The sequence below is a fragment of the Apium graveolens genome, unplaced genomic scaffold (assembly GCF_009905375.1).
Source record: "Apium graveolens cultivar Ventura unplaced genomic scaffold, ASM990537v1 ctg7100, whole genome shotgun sequence".
In the NCBI taxonomy this organism is placed as follows: Eukaryota; Viridiplantae; Streptophyta; class Magnoliopsida; order Apiales; family Apiaceae; genus Apium; species Apium graveolens.
The window spans coordinates 129,246-141,426 of record NW_027420038.1 but is presented as its reverse complement, the minus strand read 5'-3'; the positions used below and the strand labels follow the sequence as shown (position 1 = coordinate 141,426).

Sequence of the window (12,181 nt, the reverse complement as noted above, 5' to 3'; positions counted from 1 at the left end):
AATCTTGTAGTATATAAGGTTGTTATCTAATGAAATAACATATACTCTTCTAGTACCTTTTTCTCTTATATAATTCATGATATGTTTAACAAATACAATATCTGAGACACTCTAATGCTTTTGACTAGAATATCATAATATATCGACTCTGAACTTTGGAGTTTCTCTTAGTTTCTTTTGTTTAGAACAGTTTAGGAGAAAACTTCCATGTCTCGGTCAATTATAAATTTTGTAGCTATATTCATTTTGAAAGCATAATTATTTTCCTTCAGCCATACTTTTATCTGAGGCAAACCATAAGCTATCACTCATATGAGTTTATTTAAGGTTTCAAAGTTGAATTTCAAACATATTTAATCTACTCCGTAGTGTATGAGCTTTCTCCTTACAGTTATCTCTTTATCTTTTTCCATTATAAACGGAAATCGAAACACAATGCTTGTTTCAAGAGTTTTCCTAGAATCCCCTCATGGGGGTGCTCGGGGTCGGGTTTGACTATGTCTTACCTACTCAGAATTAAATAAAATATGTTTATACAAGCTGTACCATTTTAGTTTAATTATATGGAGTAAAGTAACTGTAATATATATTAATAATTAACAGGTTGATGACATTCACAATAAAGAGCTATCTCAGAAGAGGGGTCAGCCTGAGCAGAAGGTAGAGCTGATATTTTGTTGAATTGTATTCATGTGACTTGTTTATAAACTTAACATACCTCTGATTCTTGGTAACAAAAATAATATTAGAGGATATAAAGAAGCCTATATACACTAATTCAAATCTATGTTAACGAATTAAATGAAATATGTTTATAAAGCTGTACCATTTTAGTCTAATTATATGCAGTAAAGTAAGTGTAATATATATTAATAATTAAGAGGCTGATGACATTCACAATAAAGAGTCAGAAGACGGGTCAACCTGAGGAGAAGGTAGAGCTGATATTTTGCTGAATTGTATTCATGTGACTTGTTTATAAACTTAACATACCTCTGATTCTTGGAAACAAAAATAATATTAGAGCATATAAAGAAGCCTATATACACTAATTCAAATCTATGTTAACGAATTAAATAAAATATGTTTATACAAGCTCTACCATTTTAGTTTAATTATATGGAGTAAAGTAAGTATAATATATATTAATAATTAACACGCTGATGGCATTCACAATAAAGAGCTATCTCAGAAGACGGGAAGGTACAGCTGATATTTTGCTGAATTGTATTCATGTGACTTGTTTATAAACTTAACATACCTCTCATTCTTGGAAATAAAAATAATATTAGAGCATATAAAGAAGCCTATATACACTAATTCAAATCTATGTTAAAGCATAATATGGGCCACCTAGACACTTCATTTTGTATAAAGTTGTAACTAATATCTTTATAATGTTTATATTACACATTACACAATTATGTTGCACAAACTTTATCTAGCAACTATTGTGCAACTAAAGTGAATTTGATAGATTGTTATGGACATAGAATCTTATTATATAATTTTCCATATGTAAATAAGATTGCTGCATTGCTCCATTATTCGTGCTAGTCTCACTGTGTTGGTAAGTAGTATACTAACTACAGTTGTATAATATCATGGATATTTCCACCGTTTGTCTGTACATATAATTCTTATTAAAATAGGAAAAGAAGAAAATCTATTTATGCTAAGCTTAATTTGATTTTAAGTTTCAAGCATATATGTTGGAAATGTAAAACTGATGGTTTCAATGCTTATGAGTCGTGAATAAGTTCTTTAACCTGGAATTATTTTTTTTTTTGTCAGTTTTAGCTTGGAATTGTTGGTTACTTTAGTTTAGCATCTTTTTATTTTTTTATTTTTTTATTTTTTTATAATGTTTTTTCTGGTCGTTAATTTTATCAAACTTAGTTTTCATACCAATTTCTCAGGTTTATAATATGATGGTAACAATGGTATCAAAAAATATTCCCTGTATGGATCAAGATGATAAAACAGCTAGAGACGAAGTTGAAATTTCCAAGGCTGCGGACAGTTCTAACAATAGGAAAATAGTTATCTCAAGTTATTTCTTTTTTGTTCTTAGAACTGAGGTAACTGTGTACCATGTCTTATTGGCTATGCTTTATTGGTTCTCTATTTGGATGGATAACTACAACTCGTTGACACCAGTAGCTACTAAGTCCAGTCCTCACTTTGGTGCGCATTTGGTCATTATAGATTTAATTGCAATCTTTTAGTGATGGACTTGTTACCAAATCATAATGCATTTCTTGTCTAAGGATCTGATGAAAAGCTAACTGGATTTACCCTTGGTTATAAGATATAGCTTTATTTGATACACTACAACAAAATAGGCCATTTACGATGGCTAGCTTACAATGGAATAAAGTGCGCTCCCAACTTACGACAAAAAAAGTAAAACGTCGTAATTATTTATGACGAAACACAAAACCGTCGTAAGTTTAGTATTTTATTAATAGAATTTTTCACGGCACGATTAAACAAAAATGAAAATTATTTGAAGTTGCGACGATTTAAATATTTCGTTGTAAGTTAATTATTTTTATTAAAATTTGAACTTGAAATTGAAAAAAAAATATTTAATTAAAATTTACAACGAAATATATGCCATGGAAAAAATCGGATCGTCAAATTTATGACATAAATTAAAATTCGTGATAAGTTATCAAAGAGGGAAATTTAACTTTTTTCCCAAATTTTTGGCGGGAAAATATTGAACATCCAATTTACGACGGAAATTAAAATTTATCGTAAGTTAATCAAGATGGAAATTTAACTTTTTCCCTAAAATTTTGGCGGTAAATTTGACTTTTCTCAATTTTTTTGCAGATAATAATTTATGACGGGTTCTGTCGTAAATTAGCACATGATTTTTTATAAATTCAATTTTTAAGAAATATTATTTCATGATCCAACCATATTAATATCAGCATTTATTTGTTTTGGGTGACATTTCAAGAATTTCAGTAAAAAATTAAATATTTTGAAAAAATAATTTAATATGAAATATTGATTATATCACTAATATATATATATAATCATCCATATGGTTGGATCATTCAAAAATATTTTTAAAATAATCGTAACACCAATTTAGGAACAAACACTTGTTAACAGTACTAGTCCAACTCATGCTTCACTAGTAAATTGGCAAATGAGATAAAATTATTTTGACATTTAATTTTTTTAATATCACTAATATATATCAATTGAAATCCGTATAGTTGTATCGTTCAAAAATATTTTTAAAATAATCGAAACACCAATTTAGAATTAAACATTAGTTAGTTGTACTAGTTAAACTAATGCTTGACTGTTAAAATGGCAAACTAACTAAAATTATTTTGATATAAAATTTTGGTTATATCACTAATATATATATCTATTGACATTCATACAGTTGGATCGTTCAAAAATATTTTTAAAATAATCGAAACATCAACTCAAGATTAAACACTAGTTAGTTATATTAGTCAAACTCATGTTTGACTGTTAAAATGGAAAACCAAATAAAATTATTTTGATATGAAATTTTTGTTATATCACTAATATATATCTATTTACATCCATACGGTTGGATCGTTCAAAAATATTTTTAAAATAATCGAAACACTAATTCAGGATTAAACACTAGTTAGCTGTACTAGACAAACTCATGTTTGACTGTTAAAATGGCAAACCAACTAAAATTATTTTGATATTAAATTTTGGTTATATAACTAATATATATATCTATTGACATCCATACGGTTGGATCGTTCAAAAATATTTTTAAAATAATCGAAACATCAACTCAGGATTAAACACTAGTTAGCTATACTAGTCAAACTCATGTTTGACTGTTAATATCGCAAACCAAATAAAATTATTTTGATATGAAATTTTGGGTATATCACTAATATATATATATCTATTTACATCCATAGGGCTCGATCGTTCAAAAATATTTTTTAAATAATCGAAACACCAATTCTAGATGAAACACTAGTTAGCTATACTAGTCAAACTCATACTTGACTGTTAAAATGACAAACACAATAAAATAATTTTAAAATGAAATTTTGGGTATATCACTAATATATATATATATATATATATATATATATATCTATTTACATCCATACGGTTGGATCGTTGAAAAATATATTTAAAATTATCGAAACAACAATTCAGGACTAAACACTAATTAGCTGTATTAGTCAAACTCATGTTTAACTGTTAAAATGACAAACCAAGTAAAATTATTTTGATATGAAATTTTGGGTATATCACTAATATATATATTTATTTATTTACATCCCTCTATTTGGATCGTTGAAAAATATTTTTAAAATTATCACAACACCAATTCAGGATTAAATAGTAGATAGTTGTACTAGTCAAACTGATGCTTGACCGTTAAAATGACAAACCAAATAAAAATATTTTGATACAAAATTTTGGTTATATCACTAGTATATATATCTATTGACATCCATACGGTTGGATCGTTGAAAAATATTTTTAAATTAATCAAAACACAAATTCAGGATTAAACACTAGTTAGTTGTGCAAGTTAAACTGATGGAACATATTTTAAAATTTTATATATAATTTTCTGAAAAGCGTTATTAATCATTTATTTTTAAAATGTCCTCCTTTAATTACCGAAGATTAGTTATTTGAAATTTTAAAATTGTCTAAAGATGGCAAACCTTTTAGAATTTTGGTTTTGTTTTAACCTAATTTTAAAATATCTTTTATAGAGTTATAGTTAATCGATTAAGTAATCAACATGTTAAAATAATATTCTTTTAAGGTCATGGAGATATTATATTTTTACCCTCAATAAAATAATATTTTTGTTATAACAATATTTTCCCCCCATCATTTTAAATACTTTTAAATGTTATAAAATATTATGAATATATATGCCTACTAATATAATTATCATAAAGTCATATCTTTTAAAATTTTAAATGAACAAAATTAAGAATTTAATTTAATTTTTTTTAAAAAAAATTATAATATTAAAAAAAATCTAGATAATCCGTGCGGGTTTTAAGCTAGTATATATAATTTATTAAAACATTAAACAAAGGAAACAATGTGAAGTCCACCATATTGGAACAAAATAGAAAATAGGGTTGAGTAGAGCTTGAGACCTAAATTTTAAGTCTCTGAATCGATTGCTGCTTGCAAAGTATATCGAAGATTCAACCGCTGTTATATATATCAAAGATTTAATCGCTGTTAAGTCTAGTTCGATTTTCTTCTAAAGTATCAAAGATTCCAAGATCCAACAGGTATCATTGATTCATTTTTTCATTAAATAATCAATATTTTGTCTCGGTACTTTGTACTTTATTCAATTAGAGGCAAGTTTCTTTATTTATATACAGTAATTTGTAATTACTTAATTACTTAATTTGTCTCTGTACTTAATAGTTTATTGTTGATGTTACTTAATTTGTCTCTGTACTTAATACTTCATTGTTGATGTTGAGAAGGGTTCCGATTCTGATTCAGATTTATATGGGTCTGATATTGAGAAAAAAGTCTAAAGCTATTGATACCAAGAAGGCGATAGAAGACCTACAGACAAATGATGAAATGCTGATAAACATTAAAGAACAAGATGATGACTTTAGATTGCTCACACCTCAGGTTATTGTTTTTAACTTGCAAATATTATAATTGGTTGGAGTAGTTTTATTTATTGTTCATTTAGTATATTTTTATCATTTGTTTTTTGAAATTAGGAACTACAAGAAGAGGCTCAGCAACCTCCTGATCTTCCTGGTCTGTATTGAAACTGGACAACCGGTACTCTCAACTCTGTACTCATTTGTTCTGTACTCTCATAAATTTGCATTTGTGGGCATTGATGTATTACAACAAAAGAAATGTAGGCATCACTAATTATCTATTTTAAACCTATTGTATTATTAATGGAAACCGAATATATAGTATCATCTTTTCTGTGTTTTCTGTTTATATGAATAAAAGAAAGTGGTTGTGATAAATGAGCGAGTTGCCTGGTTTGTATTTAGGATACCACCATTCATATGAATTTCATTACAACATTGTGCGTGCAACCAAAACAATTATGTATGTGAAATATTTAAAATTAAGTTCAGCAATTACAGAGTCAAAATGTTGTTGTTAAGCAGATGTATGTGAAATTATGTATATACATTTTGAGCTTGTCACAATGAAATAGAAAGTTTAATACAAATGCAGTGGTGCTGATTGTTAGTCACAAGTTTAATATCAAAGTATAAGTCCTAAATAGCAATCCCCAACAACAATTATATTTTCAGTTATTATGATTTTTACCTTCTAGTCAAATTTTGTTGATGTTTTCACTTGGTCAATAATGTAATTATACCTTATTATACAATTCTTTATTATGAAATATCTGGATCTCGTATTCTAGTCCTCGGTTCTGTCTCAAATTCCATACAATTCCCTTTATGTCAATCCCCTCACAGACCTCAAACATACTCGCAGTTCGAGCGAAGGCTGTCATGGAAACCTCGATATCGTGCCTCTCGGAGTTCACATTCATCGTAATTCTGACAACAAAGAGACTGTTGTCGCACTTAAAAAAGTTGAAAATGTAAAAAATGCTGATAAGGAAAATACGGAACCGAATAGCGGGCCAGTAGCCGTGGCTAAAAAGGTGTCTACCGAGAAGTTTCATAAGAAGCCTAGAGCCTTGAAGCCAACTTCACTTTAACTGTGTATGCAAATGAATGAACCTGAATTTATACTTGGATCAGGAAGTATGGAGCCTGCTGATTCGGAGCACTCGAGTTCGTTGAAGATTTGGGATTATTCGGATTCTGAGTCTGCTCCGGCTTCTTCCTGGTCTACTATTCCCAATAGGTTTTTAAATCTTTTTGTATGAAATTATTGATGAATTAATTAAATTTGATTTGTTGTGGAAATGTTAAGTACATTCAAATCTCGCCTAATTTGATTTGTTGTGGAAATGTTGTGGAAATGTTAAGTACATTCATATTCTAACATAATTTTTTTTTGTCATTTATATTTAACCTGGATAAATTAATAAAATTATCTGGTCTGATGCTATTTAAATTGATCATCTATTCCTGTTTTGCAAGACATTGTTGTGCAGGCCTTTGCCAGTGGACATTGGGAGGTGCACTTGTGTGATTGTGAAAGAAAAATATGTAGAAGGACTACATGGGGGCAGTTTGTACACCGTTTACACTAATGTAAGGTTTCCGTGTTTTACGACATTTCACTTTCTTGTTTTCTCCAAGTTTAACTCTTATAATAATGTTAATCGTATTGGGATGTTATATAGTAATTGAGGTTTCTTAGTTGATTATTCATGTTTGTTAGTGTTGCCTTGGAGTAGGTTTTGCACTATAAATTACATTATAATAGCGTTATAGTGTTGGGTTGTAGTTGCTCTAATTTGTTACAAGTATTAACAACTAACCATTGTCAATAATTAATATGTCATGCTGCATAATGTTTGTTTCACGTTTGAAATATTTGATTCTTATAATAGTGTTAATTATATTGGGATGTTTGACTTAGTTTTTATATAATAATTAAGGTTTCTTAGTTGATGTTTCGTGTTTGTGACCTGGATTGTAATTTATTAAGCATTAGTAAAACATAACCATTGTCAGTATGTTATGCTGCAATATGTTTGTTTTTCCATTTGAATATTTAGATTGTACCTCATAGTAGTTAGAATTGTCCTGCAACACAACTTAGTTTGAGAATTCATTCTCATTCCAACTTTGCTTTCATTCCCAAACACTTCACTAAATTAATGGATGTTTCGCTAAGCAGTCGCTATTTTATGATTTGTACTCATTTGATCATACTTGTACTAATACCTTGAACAAGTATATTTCGAGGAGATTATAAAAATACTGCCTTATCACTAGGCATTGTGATCTCATATATAGGAACTGAGAAATGGTTATAATTTGGCACACATGTTGATATTGGAAATCAGAGCAAACAAGTTCACAGTCTGCTGATTATAATCAGGTGAGATAAACATGACCTTAGTGAAATTTGTTTGATATGTCCTGTGATTTGATTCAGTTCACAGTAGTCATTCTATGTAATCAACCATTTAGATGTTGTTTGGGAGCATTTAGAATTACATGTACTCTGTCACAATCCTTGAAAAGGTTAGTATTTGACTCTTTAATGGATTATCTCAAGAGGGTCATGGAAGACAATCGAAAACTTGCAGTGGCTCGCCACAAGAGGCATAATGGAAGATCCGAGTTTATAGTTGCTCAATCAATAAAGGGGATTTTAGGTCCTGGTGATGATAGTTTTGTCGGAAGTGTCACTTCCAACCTCATAGGTTCCAAGTACAATATATGGGATCAGGTTCGATGTCCATTTTAGTACTATACTGTTGAAGAGCTGGTTGATTGAAAACTATGGGTTCCAGCCACATGCCGTGTCAGAGCTCAATGAAAAGAGTTTCTGGAAGATGTTTGATACTGGACTTTATGAGCAGTGTATGAGGAAGTATGGAGCTATTTTATGAGTGTGTACTACAAGTGTAAGAAATGTAGGAAGATTGAGAAAGAGGTTCAGGAAGCCGAGCAAGCCCATCTTGAGAGCGCTTATGCAGAAGTAGACATATCAGTAGATTAATTTTTATGTAGGTTTTCTCGCTAAATCATATGAGATATGTCTCTGCTTTTATCATTTACTATTCATCCAATATTTGTAGTTCTTGCACATTTTTTGCTATAGTTGCTTAATTACTTACCGGAAATGAAATTAGACTTTGCCAGGGAGTTTTTGTTAACTTTGTGATTGCATTAGACTTTGACATGTTTAGAATTTAAATTGGAAGCCGAACATGGCTGGAAACTGATAAATCAGAATTTGGCTATTCTGGAAATACAATCTTACGACGGTTGTTTATCACATATTCCGTCGTAAGTTACTAATTTAGATAGAAGACCATACCGCCAGTTCTCTTCCTATCTTCTACATCTCCTGCCAGATAGTCGTCTGAGTACCCAATTACAATATTATTCTCTTCATCACTAGTATAAATCAAGCCAAAATCCATCATTCCTTTCACATATCGTAAGACACGTTTTGCAGCATTCAAATGCATCACCGTAGGTTCTGCCATAAGCCTACTTATAACACCAACAAAATAGGCCAAGTCAGGACTAATGTAAATCAAGTATCTCAGCCCTCCAATTATGCTTTTAAAATTTGTTGAATCCACCAGTTTGCCTCCTTCATCCTTGTTGATGATCTCTTTAAGATGCATCGAAATTATAGTAGGATTACACTCAAACATTCCAGCTTTGTGAAGTATCTTCTTTGCATATACTGCTTAATCCAGACATATGTATCCATCTCCTTGCACCACCTCAATACCGAAGTAATACGTGAGCTTGCCTAAATCGATCATGTCAAAACTCTTTGTTATTTGAGGTTTGAATTCCACAATAGCCTCAACACTTGTACCAGTGACTAGAAGATCATCCACATAAAATCCAACGATTAAAATTTCACTTCGCACATGCCTGGTATACACCGATTGTTCGTATGCACACATTGTAAATCCCAGCCCTTCTAGACACTTATTAAGCTTAGAATACCAGGCTCTTGGAGCCTGTCTTAGTCCGTATAAATCCTTCAATAGCTTATACACGAGATGCTCTTTTCCACATTTCACGAATCCTTCAGGTTGCTTCACATATACTTCCTCCTTAATCTCTCCATTAAGGAATGCTGTTTTGACGTCGAGATGGTGCACCTGCCAATTACCTTTAGCTGCAAGTGCCATCAACAGTCGTATTGTCTCGATACTAGTAACAGGTGCAAAAAGCTCATCAAAATCCATACCCTTTCATTGCGCATAGCCCTTCGCAATAATTATGGCCTTATACTTTGTAATGTTACCTTCTGCATCTCGTTTGATTTTATATACCCACCTCAGATCAATTGCCTTTCGCCTCTTTGGTAATTTTGTTAACTCTCAGGTTCCATTTCTTTCAACAGCCTCAATTTCAGCTTGCATTGCCTTCCTCCATTCACCCTCTTTAGCAGCTTGCGAGTAATTGACTGGTTCATCTATGCCCATAAGATATAGTTCATCCTCCTCCAGTTCTATTGGTTCAGTAGCAGCATAAATTTCATTAAGTGCTTTGAACTTTATAGGTGGTTCATCAGTCTCAGACCCATACTCTGATATGCTCGAACTTTGACATATACTGTCTTCATCTTCAGGGTTATCACTTGTTTTATGGTCTCCTTGCATTGTCACTTCAACATCTGTGTGTTGAGTTTGTAAAGTCGACATTACAACAAAATTACCAGTATTAATCTCACCTGCATCTTCAGTTTCACACCAATTCTACGCCTTTTTCTCCTCAAAGATCACGTCTCGACTCACGTGTATCTTTCAAGTTTCAGGATCTAGCAGCCTATAGGCCTTTGTACCCGGTTCCTTTCCAAGATTCACTACTGGTCTGCTTCTATTGTAAAGCCTTTTCAGATTCACATTCTGCTCCTTCATATATGCCATACATCCAAAGACTCGCAAATGATTTATACTTGGCTTTTCGTTGGATCATGCCTCGTATGGAGTAACACCAGTTACAGCACGGCTTGGAAGTCGATTCAACAAATATGTTGAGTGTCGAACAGCTTCCCCCCACAGATAGTTTGACATCTTCATCTCCTTTAGTAAACTTCGTGACATCTCAATTAGGGTCCTATTACGCCTTTCGACCACGCCATTCAGCTGTGGCGAGTATGGAGCAGAAAAATGGTGAGTGATCCCAGCTTCTTCATAATATCGAGCAAAATCCTTTGAGGTAAATTCCCCACCATTGATTGTTCTAAATGTACCAATCTTTTTCAATGAACTATTTTCGACTAACACACGAAACTTCTTGAAGGCATCAAGAGCATCATTTTTATTTTTCAGAAGATAAGTCCACATTACTCGACTATAATCATCAATTAGAACAAAATTATATTTATTACCTGCAGGCGTGGTTGGTGAGATTGGGCCACAGAGATCGCCTTGCACCAACTCAAGAGGTCTCGTTGCGATGGACTTCGATTGGCTAGGAAAATATATCCTGCATTGCTTTGACATGAGACAGCCAGTGCACACCTCTTTCGGTTGTTTGATGACAGGCATTCCCAACACCATATTAACCATGGACATGAGTTTTATGGCCTTGAAATTAACATGACTGAGACGAGAATGCCACAACCAGCTCTCATCTTCATATCGTGACATCAGACATTGTAAATCCCTGTTATAGATTACAAATTTGTAAAATCTAGTTGTTGAACATTTAACTTTCATAAGAAAATTTCCTTCTTGTTCTCTAACCCACAAATAATCTCCTCTAATAGTGATATTGTATCCCACTTCCGTAAGTTGTCCAAGGCTAATAATGTTACTACGTAAGGAGGGAATAAAATATACCTCGTTCAATGTTCTGATTTTTCCATTCTTGCACTTCAAAGAGATGCATCCCTTTCCTTCAATTTGCACAACTGATCCATCCCCAAATTTAACTTGTCCCGCTACACTTTTGTCCAATTTGTCAAACTTGAATAGTTGTCCTATCATGTGGTTACTAGCTCCATTATCTAAGTACCACATTTTGGATTCCATTTGGCTTCCAACATCACCTTGACTAAACTTTAGCTTTACATGTTCTTCATTTATTAAAAATACCTTCTTTTCGTTTTCCCTGAGTTTCGCCAAGAGGAGTGCAGGTTCCTCGTCAGGGATCTGTGCCATGTGAGCCTCTTCCTTTACATCCTTATCACGTTTTGGCTTTCTACCCCTGTTACTTCGCTTAAGCCACTCTTCTCTTGTCAACAGTAACTTGGACTCATATGTCCCCCTTTCAATCCATTGTTCCCTGTTTAGAAGGAGTTGATTACCTCTTGTGTCTGTCAATCGCTTCAGACGCTCTTCGTGAGCCTTCAATGACCTCACCGTCTCTTCCAATACCATAATATCAAGGTTTCCAAATTGCTCTATGGTAGAGGCAATTTGCAAAAACTTGGTTGGCATTGCCCGTAACAGCTTCTTTACCACATAACTTTCAACAATTCCTTTCCAAAAGCTCGTATGTTTGTAACTAATCCAGCCAATTTCATGCTGAAATCATCGATGATA

General features: G+C 32.0%; 1 long non-coding RNA gene across 2 annotated transcripts; it reads left to right on the top strand.

Moving 5' to 3' along the window:
• Positions 1-5,174: 5,174 nt before the first annotated feature.
• LOC141703786 (uncharacterized) lies at positions 5,175-8,738 on the top strand. Of its 2 annotated transcripts, none has more exons than XR_012567688.1 (6): positions 5,175-5,297; positions 5,502-5,658; positions 5,754-5,817; positions 6,505-7,235; positions 7,947-8,031; positions 8,212-8,738. It is a non-coding gene; the product is annotated as an uncharacterized LOC141703786 (long non-coding RNA). The 2 variants fall into 2 exon arrangements; XR_012567689.1 differs by having other exon boundaries at positions 7,926-8,031.
• Positions 8,739-12,181: the final 3,443 nt, after the last annotated feature.